The 11,872-nt window shown below is 36.6% G+C and overlaps 1 pseudogene; it reads right to left on the bottom strand.

Annotated features, from left to right (window-relative positions):
* Positions 1-5,010: 5,010 nt before the first annotated feature.
* On the bottom strand, positions 5,011-8,581 carry LOC132668034 (short coiled-coil protein B pseudogene; annotated as a pseudogene).
* Positions 8,582-11,872: the final 3,291 nt, after the last annotated feature.

Genomic DNA, 11,872 nt, shown 5'->3' with positions numbered 1-11,872 from the left:
AGGCATTTATTATATATTCCACTTTCTTTGTATCTTCTCCAGCCCAAACTAGTCATAAGCAAGCTTAGAGATTGTTAGACTCTGCCTCGTCACACATATAACCAACTTTTACAAAATGTGAGTGAAAGCTAGTATGTTGTTAGTGACCTCTTGTGCACATAAACGATTCACCACAAAAAGGCAAGCAAAAATGGCTTCTCATGAGTTTACAGAACACTGGAATCTTATTTCTGAAATAGTAATAGCACATCTGAAATAGTGATAACATTTGGATGTTCTATAAATGCCAAATAAAGCCATGGTGGTGACTACGTACGTGTGATCTGCATATGTGTGTACATGTACGTATCCCACTTAAAAAGGAAGATCAGAAAAGCTAAAAATATCCTGATGACAGCTGAGGAGCTGGTTGTTGCCTTCCCCTGTAACAATGGAAATGCCAAGAGGAGAGGAATTACTCAGCTTTGGAGGGGTGATGTGGCTTAACAAAATCAGTTTAGAAGAGGAAACTTAAGCCTATCTGGGGATCTCCCTCCCAATGAAAACTATTAGATAATGGAACCACCTCTCAAGAAAAATGCTAGAAATCCATTTAAAACTCAGCTGGCCACTACAAGGCATTGTGTTGTCCCAGACTTCATGCCCTTTGATGTCCAAACACTTTTATTTGATAAAATGTGTTCAAATCCCTCTACGAGGACTATGTATAAAGAGAGATCATATATTCATATACATATATTGTGTAAATATAAGAATGCACACATCATTTATAGATGCACATATGTACATATAGTCTGTGCATATATATTGTTATATATGTGAATATATATATACATGTATATACATGTATATACAATATATACATCTGTGTATGGGTGTGTTAATACAGATATATACACACACACACACACACACACACACACACACACACACAGGCTTACATACATACACATATATTGTCTCTCTCTAGTCCGTGTGTGTGCTTGTATACCTCACACACACAGATTACATGCAGACTATGTTTTTGTATGTATATAACACATATATATATATGTGTGTGTGTGTGACTATATATATGTGTGTGTATATATATGTGTGTGTGTGTGTGTATACATATATATACGTGTGTGTGTGTATATATATATATATATATATATATATATATATATGTAAGAGAGAACTTTGAGATTCAAGGCTCTTTTGTGTATATCTGTTTTTAAACTTGCAGCTCCCAAATGAAAACACTAAAAGCTGTGATCGATGAATATTTAAGAAATATGCTAAGATGCATATTTTCGTTATTACTCTGATTATAATTTTCCTCATTACTCTAATTATACCCTGAAAGTCAGAATTGACCAGGTTTGCATTTCTTTTCAGTTAGTGCTTGCAGCTTCTGAGAACAAGCCCAAAGATTAATCTAAAATTCCAATAAAAGCAACAGAAAAAAGTACAGATGACAAATTGAAAATGCTCAGACTCAGAGTGAGAACTTCAAGTTCAATGACCTAACTTTTCCTTGAGAAGGAAACAATTGCTTTGAGCAAACCTCTGCCCCCACCGAATGACGCAGCTACTTCCTCCTAAACATAGATCACATTATCAGCGTTGCCAAATATATCAACAACCGCCTGGCCGTTGAATACCATGTTTATCGAATGGACCATAACAGACAGCAAGAACAAGCACGGTTGGAGGCGGTGATCTCTACAAGTATTTTCCAAACCAGCAAAATTCTTTATTTTTCATTTTTCTTTTCTCAATTAAGGGAAAGAGGGTTATAAAGCAAAACAGATACAAGAGAAGCACAGTTTAGATGCCTCCTCTGAAACCCTTTCTCTGGGCCAACATGTAAAGTAATTATGGAGAGTTAGATTTTTACGTCTTCGCATAGCAACATGGACAGGGGGGACAGAGGGCCATGGAGTGGAGTTTATATTGGCCAGCCAACCAAATCCACTTTGAACTGCATAGAGAAAATTCCTAAGGACCCAGAGATAAATTCTCAACTTTTCCCCTCTACATAATGAAAGAATTCAAAGCTGAGTGTTTGGATGGGGTCAAGAGGGGTTTTATGTAACTATTTGTGAGACAAAAATGAATACAAGTTTACAAATTGTTTCACATTGTTTAATTTTAAAAATAAGACAAATTGGTTGCAAAGTATTCAGGAAACAGGTAATTCAAAAGGAGAAAATCACATGTAATCCTACAATGCAGAGCAAGCAAGCACTTTAAAGATTTTGATTCATGTTTTTCCAATCTATATCCCGAAAACAGATATTTCAAAAACAAAAAGAGAATCATTTTGCACATGTAACTTTGTGCCCTGCTTTTCTCATGACACTATATTGTGACCATATATTTGAGGTAGTATTTATGTAAAACACCTTTCAACTGCTATTTGACACTCATACAGCATTGTCCCTCATTCACAGACTTAATTCTCTATTGCTGTTATCAGTGGTTTGCTGTCATTAACCGTCTGTGTTGTGAATCCTTACATTTTCCGCTTACGTACATCCATAAATATTTCTCTAGAATAATTTATTTGAAATCTGTCAAAAGGTAAAATCTCCAAGACTTTGTCATATAAACAGTTAAAATATACTTTAGAAAGTTTGCAATAATGTTTTCCTTTCTACCAGCGGGTTTGTTTATTGTGGTTTTCGACAGAGTACTTCTTTGTGTGTTTGTTTGGTTGGTTTCTTACTTACTCAAACCCATCAATATTCTTTTAGGGTTGCTTTCATGAGTTCATGTTTAGAAAAGCTTTTCCTATCCATGAATACTAAAGTACTATATACAGAAATAAATCACCAAAGTAAGTTGGAATTTTTAAGGTGAACTTTTATTTTCTTCAAGTCTCTATACCTTTTTAAACATTGAACTGATACTAGAATTTATGTTGATTGTATGAGATAAAAGTCGACCAATATTCTGAATACATTTATTTAATAAGCCATCCTGCCCTCACCGACTTGATGTGCTACCTCATAGAATTATTATATGCACATTATTTTTTAGTTAATTCAATCTGTAAAGTTATCACAACCTCATTCTCACTTCTCTGGAAAGACCCAGGAGTAGCGATTATTTCATCTGTGTAGAAGTAGCTAAAGTCGAGCAGATTTTCATGTTCTACGTTTGTTTTCTCGGTTAAAAAAAAATAAAATAAAAAATCAGGAGCGCCTGGGTGTCTCCGTTGGTTAAGTGTCCAGCTGTTGACTTCGGCTCAGGTCATGATCTCACGGTTCGTGTGTCTGAGCCCCATATCGGGCTCTGTGCTGACAGTGGGAAGCCTGCTTGGGATTCTCTCTCTCTCCCTCTCTCTCTCTCTCTCTGCCCCTCCCCTGCTTATGCACTCTGTCTCTCTCTCTCGAAATAAAGAAACTTAAAACCAAATCAAAGGTTAATCTCCCCTCAAAATCTTAATCCTATTCATGATTGAGATGAACATAGAAATCAGTAGATGAAATCAAGAGAGGGTTATGCAGCCCAACTAGAGAGCCAAACTGCACGAGGAAAATACATGCTTAATCAAAGGACGGGGAAGATCTCAGTGCTTCTTCCTGCTTCCCTGTCCTTTTGTGATATTGCATTTAATGCAGGTGTTTTCAAAGTGAAGTTTGCAGACCAGCAGCATTGCCAGGGAACTTGTTAGACCTCTTGAATCAGCAATTCTGGGTGTTGGGCCCAGCAAGCCATGTTTTACCCAGCCCCGCAGGTGACACTGAGGGACACATAAGTTTGAACTACTGATTTAAAAGGACTTTGTCAGGAAAGAATCTGAACATAACCCACATAAAATATGGTATCTATATGAGATCCCAGCCTTCACCTGGATATGCAATGCAGACCTTTCTTCATTTGCCCTTCCCCATTTATTAAGTATGTAGCCATTTATTAAACATGTTTTATGGGCCCAGACTAGGGCTGGGTGCTGAGTATGAACGCTAAATAAGCCAAACCCTTTGCCTTCAGAAAATTTACTGTAAATTTTATAGTAAATATATATATATATACACACACACACACACACACACACACACACACACATATAATGCCCACAATTATTTACTATAAAATAATACTATATATATTTTGTTCTGTCTGAAAAACATACCTTATATAGATAAGGAAAAATTCCTTATAGATAAGGAAAGAAAACTCATCTATTAATTTCTCATTTGTCATTTTTTACCTACATGACTAGTTAAAATAAATATAAGTAGTCTGCTTCTTCAAATAGAAGCTTTTCTGTTGAAAGCACAATGCTATGATCATTTGCAAGATGAGATCCTATAAAAATAATATTAAAAGTATTTTTAATTAGAAATGAAAAGGAACCACACATGGAACCATGCTAAAATATAAAATAGTTAGGAAAAAGCCCAGGTAAGCAAGAGCTATTTTAAAGAGTAGATAACTAAAAAAGCAGAGGCTAACACGTAAGTTTGAACGGATAGTACTGTAATCCCTCCCCACCCCGCATCCATGGGGGGTAACCTTTCAAAGACCCCCAGTGCATGCCTGAAATTGCAGATGATACTAACCCCACACATACTATGTTTTTCCTAGACATGCATACCGATGATAAAGTTTCATTTACAAATTAGGCACACTAAGAGATTAATAATGACCAGTAATGAAATAGAACAATTATAACAATAGGGGTACCTGGGTGGCTCAGGCGGTTACGCTTTTTGACTCTTGGTTTCCACTCAGGTCATGATCTCACGGTTTGTGAGTTTGAGCACCACATCAGTCAGCGCAGAGCCTGCTTGGGATTCTCTCTCTCTCCCTCTCTCTGCCTCTCTCTCTCATAATAAATAAATAAACTTAAAAAAAGAACAATTATAACAATATACTGTAATGAGTTCTGTGGACGTGGTCTCTCTCTGCCTCACATATCTTATTGTACCCTTCTTCACGTGCTTATGTGAGATGACAAAATGCCTACATGATGAGATGATGCGAGGTGAGTGACATAGGCATTGTGACATAGTGTTAGGCTTCTAATGACCTTCTTAATGATACATCAGAAAGAGGATCATCTGCTTCCAGAGCACGGTCGACCAGAGGAATAAAACTGTAAACAGTGGAACTACGGATAAGCAGGAGACTAACTGTCATCGCAATGAATATTAACCAAGGTATAATTGAAAGGTTTACCTCTTGGAAGCGAGAAAAGCCAGATGTGATGTAAGAGATAGTAAAACAATAACAAGGTAGAAGACCTGAAGAGTGAATATAAATAATAAAAGCAGAAAGCAGGATGATCTTGAGTATTTTTAAAGCCAAGAAAAAGAGGTAACCACAATTATTATTGTTTAATTTTTTTATTAGTTTTCTTTACTTTTGAGAGGCAGAGAGAGACAGAGCACGTGTGGGGGAGGGACAGAGAGAGAGGGAGACACAGAATCCGAAACAGGCTCCAGGCTCTGAGCTGTCAGCACAGAGCCCGACGTGGGGCCCGAACTCGCAAACCGTGAGATCATGACCTGAGCCGAAGTCGGGCGCTCAACCGACTGAGCCACCCAGGGGCCCCCACAATTATTTTTTAAAAGGAGGACTAACAGGTTGGTTATGTTAAACCATGAGTTTCTCTTCTCTAAGTCTGTGACTCCTTCCACAGTGAGTGAAGCAATCACCTTTCCTCTGATACCAAATCTCCACCTTCCCTTCAGGCTCCACTCAGGACACACTTTCCCTGACACGCTTCTTCCTCACCTTGACTCCACAGTCAAGGTCTCTTATTCCAACAACTCTTTTAATAAAGACAGGAGACCCAGTGCTATTTTAATATTCCAGTACAGATTTGTGAGTGGCATAGTGATGTAACTCGCCTTGTGTCATGGCAGAATGACACAAAAGGGGGATGTTTTCCAGAATGTTCTGGTAGCAACTTCCCACAGGGTATTTCCATTATCTGGGGGGAAAAAAATTCTCCCAATCAAATCTCATCATCTTTCTTTATCGGTCGATATGCTTTCCCTTCCTCACTTATGCAACTCCCACACATTCTTCAGTTAAAACTTCGAGTGTCAGTTCAGCCACAAAGTCCATTCTGGACAGTTCAAATTCTTCTATTAGAAGTTATCACTTCTCCAGCCTCCCTCATCACATCATGTGTTACAATTATAATTTTATATATATTTATGTAATTAAAGTCTATTTACTCCCTTGACCCTTCTCTCCTGTCTATGTTTGTCCACTTTTGAAACATCAGCCCCCTTTCTAGCATGTGGTAGGTGTTAACAAAATAATTAAATATTTGTTGAATGAATAAATGACTGTTTGAGACCTTGAACAAGAGAAGTAACCCTCTTTCCCCTTAAGATCTTACTTATTATCCTCTCAGTCTAGAATAACTTTTTTCTGAAATCCGTGTCTTAGTTTTACAATTTTATTAGCAGTATTTGTCTAATTATCAATGGGGGTATTTCACCTGTTATTATAATACAATAAGACCCTTCTGCCCCACACCCTGTATGTTCTTATTTACTTCTTGTTCTCCCCACCCTTCTAAAAGAATAAATCTTTATTAAGACAAAGACTTCTTTTTTTAATCCTGAAACAGGTTTTTATTAAACAGCAAAGCAAAATTGTAACACAATTTTAAATGTTTGCATATTAGGCCACAAAAGGGATGCAAAATGTTTGCAATGTGGCTATTTTCTATATTTATGTAGCTAAAGTCATTCATCAAATCTTGCATCAATACAAACATAAGATTATTCCATAGTTAAAAGTAGCTCACAACTAACAACCATAAGTTGTACTCATGGATCCCTTTTTCTATTTAACATTTTCACATTATTTTGTGATACTAATGCCCTTACCTAATGGGATCTACAAGCTAAAGTTTAAAAAATTGTCAAAGAATGACTAAAAGTCTGCAAGGTAGTAGGGTTCACAGAAAACTTGGGGAGAAGTAATGAGATAAAATAACAAGAAAGTATCAATTAGTACATGTGTAAAACTCTCCCATTTTATTCATGATTTTGACACTAATATACTCTCAAGGGATTTTGCAGAAGTTGAGCTGCCAGGTACTACAAATAAACCTTGAGACCAAACTCTTGTGACCATTCTCTTCTAGATGTGGTTTACATAAGGTTAGTCAAACTTAATCCACTTTCATATATGTTCCCCAAAGATCTCCTCTGTGCCAGAGATAACACAGATTTGGAGTAAAAACATTTGGAGTTGGTTACTACTGTTTACCAAGCACTTTTTCCAACCTATTTCTATTTTTCCTCAAAATTTTACATTTCAAACATACGCACGACCAGCACTCATTTTCTCAGATACCAAGGGGATTATTTTAGGCGAAGGAAGCTTTTAACAACAAATCTTCCCAAATTTACAACTCAGTTTCAAGAAAAATCTTCATTTTGACACCCTCTGTTTTTAATTGATTAAAGAGAAACCAACAATCCTCTTTTATTACTCCATGTAACGAGCTCTAACTGAGCAAGTACCTTATTTTGGTTATGTTTTAACAATTAGAGGTTAGGCTGCTCTCATAGATGATTAACTACTGAAATTTTATAAATGTGAAACCAATTTTTTTTTCCATAGGAGAAGGGAAATGGGGAGGAGAGAAACAGATGGGGACACCTGGATGGTTCAGTCCATCGAGTGTCCAACTCTTGATTTCAACTCAGGTCATGATTTCACTGCTTGTGCGATCGAGCCTCGCGTCAGGCTCCAGCTAACAGCATAGAGCCTGCTTGGGATTCTGTCTCTCCCTCTTTCTGTCCCTCCTCCACTTGGGCACACATGCATGTTCTCTCTCTCAATAAATAAATAAACTGAAAAAAAAAAGAAGCAAATAGAAAAGAGGCACAAGTTGGTGGAAAGGGTAGACAAAGTTGTGCATTCGGTACATGACTTTGGTCACCTTCTCACAACATAATGGTTATTTCCTTGTATCTCTTACTATGCCTATAATAAAAGACAGTGTTAAATCTATAAATCAAAGCAAATTTGAAATACATTTGTTTTCACGTTTCATAAATAATACACATTACTAATTATAAAGTTCCTACAATACATTTGCACATTTTCATAGACTCATAATACACACTCATGCAAGTCTTCTATTGTGCTCCTAGTTTTGCCCAGATCTGACATTATCTTCATACCCACTCAATGAAGCCACACAAAAAGGTACTATAACATTTGGAATTGATCCAAATGTTAAACAATAAAAAGATTGGCAGCAATCTCATAAAACAGAAAGGAGACGAGTCCCTTACTTTTCTTTTTCTCTTTGTGTCAGCATTTTGAAAAACACTAGAAGATGACATGAGATATTCTATACAGTGTCCAAGAATTTGGTTTTATGATTTTAGCTTCAGATTTTCTTCCTCAACTGCATATACTCTTCAGATTTTCTTCCTTAACTGCATACACCCTTTAGGCGTGTGTTGGAGTTCCAACACTTGATTGAGAAGGTGTGTGTGTGTGTTTTCCCCTCCAGTTCCACCCGCTTTTTAGCACCGACTCCAGCCATGTCAGCACTTATCATCTTGGGTTACAAATTTGGGGGACTTGGCTACAAAATTCTTGATGAATGGTTTGCCTTTGGAGACACCAGGAGGTGGAGGGTGTGGGAGGATACCTCAGGCCCTGACACTTGGACCAACTTGAAAATAAGAATTTTGACTGGTTCCCTGCTATGGTTCCAGTCCCTGGCGCTGTGTTGGAGTAAGTAGGGGGAAGAAAAAGAAGAAACATTCATCTCTCTCGGGTTGGAATAACTGAAGCAGACCAGCACAGAACAGAGGCACACTAGACTTTTCCAAACTGTCAGTAGCCGAAAGATAAGTATACCATCCATTTTAGGTTGGTTACAGCAGAAACAACACATATGGGAGTAGCAGGGAGCAGAATAGGGAGGTGATGATAGGGAAATGTGAGGATGTCTCACATCTTTAGCCATTGTAAGCAATGCAGATGACATTTCAAAATTTGGGGAACTGAATAGCATGAGTGGGTAAGGCAGGGAGGACTTATTCAAACAAGAGTTAATGACTTATAGCCAATACATAGTATTTTCTGTTAGTTAAGTATGTAAATATAACCCCGGGCACCAGCCCTTACAAGTTTTAGGTCCTGGTAGAAAAGAACATTGTCAGGTCCTACATAATAGGTTTAAAAAAAAAGTCCAGATTATCCTCTCACTAAAATGATTCCATCATAAGAGTTACAATCTCACCTCTTCAGACAACAATTTCCACTATGGGTGGTAAGGAGATTGTATATATTGTGACATATATTTTATTTGTTATTGCCCTCTATTATGAGCTCAATGGTGTCACTTTTCCTTCCAAAAGTTATATATTGAAGTCCTAACTGTGCACTACCTCAAAATATGACTGCATTTAGAGATAGGACCTTTAAAGAGGTAATCAAGGTTAAAATGAGTTCATTGGGGTGAGCCCTATCCCTTATGACTGGTGTGCTTGTAAGAAGACATTAGGACAGCAACACACGGGACCAAAAGACCATGTGAATATATAGAGAAAAGGCAGTCATCTACAAGCCAAGGAAAGAGACCTCATAAAAAATCAACCAAGCCTGCTGACACTTCCATCTCAGACTTCCAGCCTCCAGAAGTGTGAGAAAATAAATATCTGGGGGCCCCTGGGTGGCTGGGTTGTTTAAGCATCCGACTTCTGTTCAGGTCATGCTGTCATCGTCCATGAGTTCAAGCCCCACAGAGGGCTCTGTGCTGACAGCTCAGAGCCTGGAGCCCCCTTTGGACTCTCTTCTCCCTCTCTCTGTTACTCCCCTACTCTCTCTCTCTCTCTCTCTCTCAAAAATAAATACACATTATAAATAAATAAATAAATAAATAAATAAATAAATACCTGTTGTTTAAATCACCCAGTCTCTGGTATTTTGTTATGGAAGCTCTAGAAAACTAATATACCCTCCATTTTAAGATGTTTTAATTTAAACATAAGAACTCAGCAAAGTATATATGTTCCCAAAGCCCATTTGTTGACTTACTGAATGAGCAAAGAAGAAATAGTCAAAGAATAGATATCAGCAACTATTAACAACAACTGAAATGAACAAAGTGTTTGGAGACTATTCACTGGTGATATATCTGGCTGGGAGAAAAACGTGATTATGCAGACACTGGCTGTCCAGGAAAACACCATATATATTCCACTTCACATAAACTGATGTCTGAGAGCACATCATTTGTACATACTAATAAAAGGGGAGAAGATACAACTGAATCTAGAGAAGGAAAAAAAAAAATACATTTCAAAAGAGGTGACCAGTCCTAGAGATTTTAAGACACAGAAAAAGAGGCCAAAAAATAAAATTGTTGTAGGGAGCAGATCATGAAAATGACAATGAAAAAAATAACCTATGGAAGTGATAGAAAAAGGAGTCTAAAACGTAGAGGCAGAAAAGCAAAGAAAAAGAGTTATCACCACATACTTAAGGCAAGGGTATTGTAATTTTTCAAGGGCCCACAGACATCTCTGAAGTTTTAACAGAAAATGTATTGGATTTGAAAATGACAGTTGAAAAATAAAATTTTACAATATATAAAGGTTTACAAGTTTTAATATTACATTCTCCAATCCATTGTATCCTATACCTATATAACAGTTGCATATCAACTTTATATTAAGTTGGGAAAAGGAAACGTTTTAACATGTTTCATGTGATTTATGTAGTGAATCTATAATAAGAGCATCACGAACCTTTGAAAGTCTTAAAATTGCCCCAGAGAAAGATGATAAGGCAATGTAGAAAGAGAAGGAAGATATGGTAGAGACAAAATAGCTTTATCGGAGCTATAAAATCATGGGTTCTCTAGCAAACCTTACCAGTGCACTAGACCATTGTTCCTAAGAGAAGATATTGGGAGAGGTAATAATCAATGCTAAGAACTCAGACATTAGGTATGTATCTTATTGTTTGGCAGTATGGTTGCTAAAATATAACCCAAAAGTATGTTCTTACCTCAGCAATTTGTGGGTTTAAACAAGCACAGGGTTAGGTCTAAATAAGGACAAACACTAATTTAATGAACTCAGGGAAAAATCTGCTATCAAAGTGGAAAACATCATTCACCAGTTGCTCGGCATTATGAAGAGAGGGCTATTTTACTTTTTCAAGAGATTAAATCGTCACTTCCTACAGAAATGACCTAATAAAACATATTGCATTGCTCACATCAACATGAATCCATTGTTCAATAAAACACAACCAGATTAGACCATTAAAAAATAGTTTTCCAGGGAATGAAGATAAGCAATTGTGTTGGTATCTTCAGGGAAACTTATATCCTACTTTGAATACAATAAAAGACCATTGATTAACACTTAATTAAAAAGATAAAGCAACACAGTGTGATTTCACACTTGAAAGGAGAATTATGACAACTGAATTTAATGCCAAAATATAGAACTTTATTTTTAATAGGATAGTATGGGAATTTTAGGGAGAGTATAACAAATAATAAAAACCAGTATGCTTATCATATTAATAGGTCATAATAAATTTTTACAACATGCTGCCAGCATGTGAACCTTGAAAGTAAATTTGCCTATATACTATAAAAAAGCCTACGTTTCAATTCTTAGAAAAGAGAAGTCAATTGTTTAAACCATGAAAATTAAAACCATATTTAAATTTTCTATTATTAAAGATTCTAACACCTGTAAGTACATACTTTCTAATGTGTATTTAAGTAGATTTCTTAGGCAGTAGGACTAAGTAAATCAGGAATCCTAGGTACGTCACACAATGTTTACAGATTATTAGCTTTGCAGTTATGGAGTATAATTATTGGGTACATACCTTACCTCCTTTTTTGAAACTGAAACTATCA

The sequence above is a fragment of the Panthera onca genome, chromosome B2, assembly GCF_046562875.1.
Source record: "Panthera onca isolate mPanOnc1 chromosome B2, mPanOnc1 haplotype 2, whole genome shotgun sequence".
NCBI classification, from domain to species: domain Eukaryota; kingdom Metazoa; phylum Chordata; class Mammalia; order Carnivora; family Felidae; genus Panthera; species Panthera onca.
Note: the sequence above shows the minus strand (reverse complement) of the source record. Positions and strands in the feature narration are given on the sequence as shown.